We start from the raw sequence: 9,352 nt of genomic DNA, 5'->3' as shown, positions 1-9,352 counted from the left end.
TTATTACTGTAGAAAGTACATGCAAAACTTGATACTGCCTCTGACCTTAAGCATTAATATTGATATTAATGGGGATGTCACGAAACTTGTGTATTTCAGAACAGCTGTATTTCTCCTCATGTGTTCATCGTCTTCATTATCAATGGCTAAAGCAGAGAGCCCATCCATACCACACTGAAAAAGTTCAAAAGCATGGCAGTGCAAAATTCCTGCAGCGTCATAAATACATGGATATGTGTCCACGTTGTGTTAGCATGGGAAATCACTTTACTCAAAACTTTTCCACGCCTTGGGTGTAACTTCTAAAAGCAGCTTCTGGGATGGTCTCAGAAGGTCTCTATTGACAAGAGATCCAACACACTCCCTGACAGTCATGCCTTTCCCAATGGTTTAGGGTCCTTCAGGGACCATAACTATCTCAGTTGCAGCCCTTGGAAGGAGTCGTGCTACGAATACATCTCTATTTGAAGCCCTTGGATGGTGTCAGAAAACAGACCTGCCCCTGAAGGCTTCTCTCCTTTCAGAATCCTTATTGAAACACACGGCTGTTCAAGTGCTGAAGGGCTGGGTGCTGCTGGCTCTGTTACACCAGAATACAACCCTCCGTGCTTTGTGTGTCGAGAGCCTCCCCTCAGCGAGTGCCTCTGGCAGCCAGTGTAGTTGTTTGGAGAAGCCACCTCATCTAATGAGCAAACGAGGGAAATGAGGTCACAAAATCAAGCCTCACTGTTCTGCCTTTTTCAAAGTTCCTTGCGGGACTGGGGAGCTGCAAAGACGTGGGTTGTGTGGGTCATTAACCACAAAGCGTATCTGGGTTGAAGCCTGGGACAAGGCTCTCATAGGTTTTGTAATGGTAATATTGCACCACATCTGACTTCTTTCTGCTCCACGCTGTGGCCTGATTCATCCTGCCCTGACTTTAGCTGCCTGAAAAATTACCAGCCTAGGTCTCTTCTGTGAGTCAGAGGAGGGACAGAAGAGATGCTTCAGGTCCCTATACACAAAAGCATATTTATGTGAGCCTGGTATGGGCAAGAACAGTGCAGCTCCTGAGAACGTGCATCTGTGTGGCTTCCAGATGAGTTTCTGAATCCTTAAATCTCAAACATGAGATTTCTGCCCCAGTTTGCTATTTTTTCCATCTTTTATAAACAAGTGTAACTTCAGTTATCTCATTCGAATTATTCTGGAGGGTTTACACCTGACTAGAAACTCTCACCTTTATTTGTTAAGTGTGCTCTATCACCCTTCGCTTGCACAGATCTATTCATTGAAGGCAACATGCAAAGAAATGATTGCATCAATGAATTAGCAGCAATAGCATGTAATGCTTTTAAATTCAGCTGTGAGGTTGTAACTAAGACGTGAATGTCCATACTTTGTAGGGATAGCTGAAAATTCCTTTCCTGACAGCTTCAAGGATTAAATCTAGGAATTCCTAATTTAGATTTGTGAGAATACAGGTAGTGGCAGTTTGTGGAGGGTTTTTTTGTAAACTTCCAGTAAATGTATATTTTACACGCTGGTTTGGAGGCGAGGAAAGTGTCCAATTTCAGATAGACCAGGTCTTTGCAGACAGCATTACTGTGGATGAGTAAAGCCCTCAGGCTTGCACTATACACCTTCTGTATTCTAGTTCAACTTGGTATCTTTCTTTGTTACCTGCTCGTACAAAATCACAACAACAGTTGTATCAATTCTTGTTGCAAGGCAAGGAACAGTTGAAGTCTAAAGAAAAATGAGTGTTGTAACTTGCACCTTTTCACCTTCATGAAGAGTCCACGTTGTCACAGCTGGGCTTGAGACAGCAGCTCCTTCCAAAGTTGCCATATAACTTCATCACACAAAAGTAGGTTTAATTTTTTGTGAGTTTAACAGGAGTGGTATTGATACATTTGCTTTATTTTCCAAGTTGTGAGTCATTGGGTATTGAACATGATACGCATCTTGTGTAGCTATGAATATAAAAATTGAAAATTGGGTTTTAATGATAGGCTAGTACAATCCCTGCTCTGCTATTCAGTATTTTGAGTGCCGAACTTAAACAAAATGTTATTTTCATGAATTATCTTAGCCTCATCTCTGCATTAAAATGGGTATGAATTTCCAATTGCTGCTTCTGGGTTATCAGTGAATCCTGGGCCAGAGGTAAAACAGTTCCAGTGGGAAAGATTGCTGTGGGCAGCCACTTACTGACAGCTTTTGCAATGCATAAAGGTGTTCTGTCTGTCGTCTGACACTCTCCCCATTTTCTGGGTGGATCACCATGTTCTTGAGTATCTTGATGGGTATTGTCAGCTGGTAGAGGAGAGATGGACACATTCACCACCGGGGAAGGGTAGAAATGTAGCAAGTAATCAGTTATCTTCTCCAGCAATCATTTAGTGCTTCTCCTTCAATTAACACTTGTATCTTCAGTTATTATTCTACCATTCAGTATCTTGAAGTGGTATGAGCAAAAATATGTGAATATATGTAATTTACAAGAAATATAGGCTTGTATTGTGCCTTTGTAATTCTCTTCAGCTTCAATATCTACAAGCTATGAGCAGACAAACTTCTTCCCTCTTTTGGGGTGTTCCTTTACTACATAGTAGCTGATGGCTTCACTATTACAGGCTGTTTGGGTCTTCTGGGGTTAACATTTATGTTTTCCTGGGTGAAAATGCTGTAGTATTCTCACCAGACATAAGCACAATGACATATCACTGCAGTGCATGCCGTCTCTTAGCTTCTTTCTACACGTGCTTGCATGTTGAAAATTTAGAAATGCTGCTGTATAAATTGCTACATTGTTTACCCAATACAGGTGTTTTTCTGCATCTCTTTCTTGCTTGAAACTCCCATTAACTTGAAAGTTAGCGGTGGCTTGAAGGGGGGTTTTGGAAGCACAAAGGATGCAGGGAGCAACTCTTCAGTAGTTTACAGACTGCTGTAAAAATTAATGTCTTCTCAGCAAAGAAATGTAGCATTTTAGCAGTAACTTCCTAGTGAAAACACTGAGCGTGCTTATCACTTAAGATTTTAAGAAAAAAAGTGTTAGAACATGTAATTGTGTCTCATCTAATTTTGACACTTAACCAGTAATGTTCAGTGGGGTTCTAGCCTCAGTTTTATCTATGTGTTCATGATACGCCAACCAACGCAGAACTGAAGGGTGAACAGCCATGTTTTAGTATCGCAGCTACGCAAGAAATCACAGCTTTTCAAGAGTTTTGATTTTGTTGCTTTAATATATTTTCACCACGAAGTATTTTTCTATATTGTTACCTGAGGCTTCCTTTCACCAACCAAAACAGTCTGTAGCCTTCTGCACTGTGAAAGGCAAGCCCTGGGGAGAAACGTGGGCTTCGCGCTTGCCCGGAAAATTAGCAGAAATTTCATCCAAGCCATAAAAGCCTCTTACGTTATTCTGTGTTTATGTAGTTAAAGCAATTAGGGATAGGAGCTTCAGGAATATCGAGGTATCTCCATCCTCTGTTCTACTCTCTCTTTACTTCATAGGGATTCAAGAGTTCTTTTTTTCAAGGCTCAGCTGTGTCTCTTTAACAAAACCAGTGCAGCCTAAGCATCGCGTGCGATTCAGTTTATGGGGATAGCATTGGAGCATGAAAGATTTACTTTTGGTAGCAAGGAGTAACACGTGTCCCTGTGGACATGGACGCTTGCAAACAAGTCTGATACCAAGAATAAAAAAATAATTTAAAAAAATAAAAAATTTTTAAAAGCAAGATGGTACCAGTACATCAGACTCTCTACTACAGTGGGTTTTTTAGCTTTTCTCATTTGTATTTTATTTTGCAGGAGTTGGGGACTCTCAGATCACATAGGGGATTTTAGAAGTATATCACTCAACAATCATTTTATAAAGTCTAACTTCAAAATGCACTATGATTTATTACACAAATATATTTTCTTCTGTTTGCTGACATGGTGGTTCCATTTTGTGATGAGTTAAACTAAGCAGTTACTTTGTTGCACTGCCTAGCTGCATGAATTCATCCAGTGTACATATGTACCTGTGCAGCATTTATTTGGGTTTTGTATTTGAATTTGCAGTATTGATTATTATTTTTGTATTTTACTTTGCCTCTGTTATTGGAATTGTAGTAAACATAATTTATACATATGATTTTACAACTGTTTTGCAACTGAAAAGTCTTCTTTAAATTGTAAAGTTTTATTGATGGATACTCATTAAAATGGTATAAGAATATATTAACAATTGTTTTGTGTTTTGATGCTCTCTGTACATAAATATATGTCTATTTATCTGTTTAATGGTGCTTGTGTCTTGCAATTTTGGATACATTTTAGAATAAAGTTTCATTTTACAAGAAGTACTTGTATTTTCAAAAGCTGTGTCAAAAAAAAAATTCCATGAATATCTAGGGTTATGAAAAAAAAATATGAATCTCTAAAGCATTTATAACTTCAGGCAGTAATACATTGGTTTCAATAATATAGAAGTATATATTCTACAAATGCACAGCTACACGTTGGAGTTGATTTACTGCAGTAACTGACACCTGTATTTAAAACATTACCAAAAACATCCATTTTGGAGGCTTGTCCTGCAGCTGCTGACTCCACTGGTAAGAAGAGCTTTGTGAACGTGCTAACGATGTCATGATTATCACATTAGTCTGTTATTTTCCAGGGAACGCCAGAGCTCTCCAGTCATGCATACATCTGTTTAAATATAGAAAGAATTTTGGCAGAAACCTGAAAAACAATTCTAGGTTACAGGCTTCTGTGCAATTTTGGTTCTTAATCAGACATCCTTTGTACGCCTTTGGTCTATACCATTTCTCAGAATAAATCCTAACGTGGGTGAGATGCATGTCTGCAGCAGTTACGTTATCAGCTGAGTGGGTGCTAGCTGTTGGTGTGCTGTGTGACTGAATAGTACTTCTTGCTCGCTCTAATTGGTTTACTTTACAGAAGATGTATTCACATCTAATACTGAACTCATCTTTTATTAATAGGGTGCCTTACCTCTTCTGGCACAATTCTTCTACAGGCATTGCGCTGTGTCTGGTTCTTCATAGCACTTGTGAGCAGCTATTGTGCTGCATAAAGCCTTTTAAGTTACCTTGCCTAAATTACAAATGCATGTTATTAAGAGATGATAACCTAATATCCATTTTGTTTTTTCTTTTTAATGTGTTTAATACAGTACTGCACCTGTTGTTGTTGCCTTACTATTTGAGTTCAGCACAAGAAGACTCAAGCCATTAAGTGCAAATCATTTTTTGACAAAAACTTTAAAACTGCATTAGCAAGCAGCTGTTCTGAAGGGAAGTCAATTTCTTAGTTGGTTAACCAGACTTATAAAGTTGAGCTCACTCTAATTCACCATCCGTTCTCACTTCAAAAGAACAATTTCACTGAAGCTGGTGACCGAGTCATGCATGGGTTTGGACGGAAGGTGTCCTCCATCTGCCTTTGACCATTTGTTCCTCTCACCACAGTTGGCATAAATAAAGAGAAACCTGACGTTTTGCAAAGATGCTTCCCAGAGATGTCTTAGCCACCACCTGCCTTCATCTGGTGGTGATGCCAGAGGTCCTGGTGTAGGACACTGTGCCACAAAAGGTACTTTGCAGTGGGGAAACCACTGAAAAGCACAGATTGCCTCTGTGAACTAGTAACTAATTTCTCTAATTTTTCAGCTGTGAAAGGAGAACAGTACTGACCTTGCAGGTATTCTCTGAGGAATATACTGAAGGCTGTAAAATACTCAGTTACTCCAGCAGAGTCCATGTAAGAAGCTAAAAGAATATAAGGGACTGGAGTCACTGAAGCCAACTGGAAGACAGGAATTGGAGCCTGTCACATCAGCAGACTGGGTCAAAGAAGAGGAGCTGCAGCTCAGGAAAACAGAGGCTTGTTTGGGAGAAGGGTGTTTTAGGCTGTGAGGTCCTCACCCTGCTCGCTGGGTGTGTCTGCCAGGTGTCCACAGCAGTGGAAGCCATGTGCATTGCTGATGTGGATCCTGGGTGGCCACTCCTCTTCTGGAAGGGCAGCTCCTACTTCCAAAGGGCATGTTTTGAATGATGTCCTTCCTTTAGAAATCACAGAATCACAGAATCGTTTTGGTTGGAAGAGACCCTCAAGATAATCAAGTCCAACCATTGACCTAACACTGGCACTAAGCCCTAAGAACCTCATTCATGTGTCTTTTAAACGCCTCCAGGGATGGTGACTCCACCACTTCCCTGGGCAGCCTGTTCCAATGCCTGACAACCCTTTCCGGGAAGAAATTTTTCCTAATACACAATCTAACCTCCCCTGGTACAACATGAGGCCATTTCCTCTCATCCTAAGAGACATGCACAGCTCTGAGGTGTGTTTTTCAAATACCAGCTTTCCCTTACCCCAGCAGAAACAAGAGAAGTTGCCTTTTATGTGTCTCCATAACTCCTCCACACAGCCCAAGAGAGGTCTGCTGGCCACTTGCCCTAAGCACATACTCCTCCACATATTTCAGAAATCTTCAGATGGGAGCAGATCTAGATTTTACTTTTACGCCTCTGTGATACTGACAGCTTTGTAGCTCCTAATCTCATGGCAGAAAAGAGAGATACTAAAGATGGTCTAAACACCTGGTCACTGGGACTATGTTAAATGGAGGTGAAAGCTACCTGTGAAAGAACAAGAAATAAGTATTATTTTAGAGAAAGCCTGGTCAGTAAGCGTGATAAGGTAAACCTGAAAACAAATTTAGAAATTACTGAAATTACTGGCCTAGGCAGGCAGAACTTTCAGAACTATTTTTTTTTCCGACATAGATATTTGGTTTACGTACATATCTGGTTCTGTTTAAAGATTCTTCCTTCAGAGATCCAGGATCCATGCTGTGAGAAATTGATAACTGGAGTTTTTGTCATCTGCATGGAGCAGATGAGGAAGGAGAAAATACTGGCTGCATACTCCTTACAAACCCTGTTCAGGTAGCAAGACTGAGGGATGCCATTGCTACTTCCAAGAGAGTCTCTTTCCTTCACAGAAGCCAGTCAAAGAAGGAAACACAAATCAGTACAAACATTTTTCTGAAGGTATAGAATAGAAATAAATCTAGGGAACAGCATAGCATGCTGATTTTCAGAGACAGTATCCTCTGGAACGTAACTATTGTGATGGTTCTGCCATCCTGTTTCTTTCTGAAAGAGTATGGGACAAAGAAACAGAGAACTTGCAGTAGTGCAATGATAGTAATGGACCACATGGGAAGAAAATCCTTATGCACTGAGAAGCTATCTTCATGAGGCAGGTTGGTTAAAATTCAAAGTTTCCCTGCTCTTACAGGTTGTAGCTGGATCTTTAGCAATTTTTAAATGAACAAGCATTCATGGTATAAATTCATTTCTGTATGTTTCTACTAAACATGGAATAGTGGAGAACAAGTTGTAGCTAGATAATAAAGAGGAAAGGCTGTAAGGGAAGGCTACAGAAAACCAAATGTCTTGCTGCTCTTTGCAATGCTATTTGCAATGCTGGGGGGACGGGGGAGATAAGGAAGCTGGAGATAGCATGATCAAATATAAGCTTTGCAGTCTTTCCTTAAAGACCATCTACGAGTTACACTTTCTGCTACATCAAAGCAACATGGCTGCTCCATAGAATCACAGTATCACTTTGGTTGGAAGAGACCCTCAAGTTGAAGTTCAACCACTGATGCAGCTCTGGCATTAAACCTAAGAACCTCATCTACATGTCTTTTAAATGACTCCAGGGATGGTGACTCCACCACTGCCCTGGGCAGCCTGTTCCAATGCCTGACAACCCTTTCTAAGAAGAATTTTATCCTCATATCCAACCTAAACCTCCCTTGGTGCAACTTGAGGCCTTTTCCTCTTATCCTATCACTTGCTACTTGGGAGAAGAGACCAACCCCCTCCATGCTACAACCTCCTTTCAGGTAGTTGTAGGCAGTGATAAGGTCTCCCCTCAGCCTCCTTTTCTCCAGGCTAAACAGCCCCAGTTCTCTCAGCTGCTCCTCATCAGACTTGTTCTCCAGACCCCTCACCAGCTTCATTCTCTGAACTCACTCCAGCATGTCAGTGTCTTTGCTGCCTTAAGAGCAGGACCTGGCTGACCCTGCCGTAGTAATAATGCTCTATCCATGGCAACAAACGCTGACCTTCCTGACCCATTCAAAAGTGACTGCTCTACTCTCCCTCCACAACAGTGAAATCTTCATGGTCTTCAAGAGCAGCAATATCCTGCAGCACCTTTACCAGCCGTGTGAGGAGGAGGAGGTAAGAGAAGGAGCCCTCTGTGAGGTATGAAAAGTGACTGGGGCCATGGCTGCCGAGGTGGGTGTCAAAACGTCCATCCCAGCCGGGACAGGAGGTCACCGAGCTGCTGCGCCTCCCTGCCGGACTCACCAGGCTCTGGAGGTGTGAATGTGTCTTCCCTGGCTGTCAAGCTGGTGGCAACATGAGCGAGTAAGACTTTGGGAAAAAAAAAACAAAACCAAACAAACAACAACAAACAACAAACTGAGGTGGATTATTAATATTCCAGTAGCGATGCACATGCCCAAACCCGCCATGGTGGCGGCTAAGGCCGGGCTGTGAGGCAGCCTCGAGGGTCTCCAGGCTGGAGTGGCGGGGGATGGAGAGGGGCAGTCAGGTTTCCAAAGCTGCCACAGCCCCGCTGCCCCCTTACAGAATCCCAGAATGTCAGGGTTGGAAGGGACCTCGAAAGCTCACCCAGTCCAATACCCCCATGGAGCAGGAACACCCGGATGAGGTTACACAGGAAGGTGCCCAGGCGGGTTTGAATGTCTGCAGAGAAGGAGACTCCACAACCTCCCTGGGCAGCCTGGGCCAGGCTCTGGCACCCTCATCATGAAGCAGTTTCTTCTCAAATTTAAATGGAACCTCCTGTGTTCCAGTTTGTACCAATTGCCCCTTGTCCTATCATTGGTTGTCACCGAAAAGAGCCTGGCTCCATCCTCCTGACACTCACTCTTTACATATAGATAACCATTAGTGAGGTCAGCCCTCAGTCTCCTCTTCTCCAGCTCCAGAGCCCAAGCTCCCTCAGCCTTTCCTCACACGGGAGATGCTCCACTCCCTTCAGCATCTTGGTGGCTGCGCTGGACTCTCTCCAGCAGTTCCCTGTCCTGCTGGAACTGAGGGGCCACAACTGGACACAATATTCCAGGTGTGGTCTCCCCAGGGCAGAGTAGAGGGGCAGGAGAACCTCTCTGACCTACTGACCACCCCCCTTCTAATCCACTCCAGGTACCATTGGCCTTCCTGGCCACAAGGGCGCAGTGCCCCAGCAGGCTCTTCTCAGCCCGGCGGCTCCTTCCCGCCTCCCGGCCCGGCCTCCGCCA

Source organism: Columba livia, chromosome Z (assembly GCF_036013475.1).
Source record: "Columba livia isolate bColLiv1 breed racing homer chromosome Z, bColLiv1.pat.W.v2, whole genome shotgun sequence".
In the NCBI taxonomy this organism is placed as follows: Eukaryota; Metazoa; Chordata; class Aves; order Columbiformes; family Columbidae; genus Columba; species Columba livia.
The sequence above is the reverse complement of the archived record's forward strand: the minus strand, read 5'-3'. Positions refer to the sequence as shown.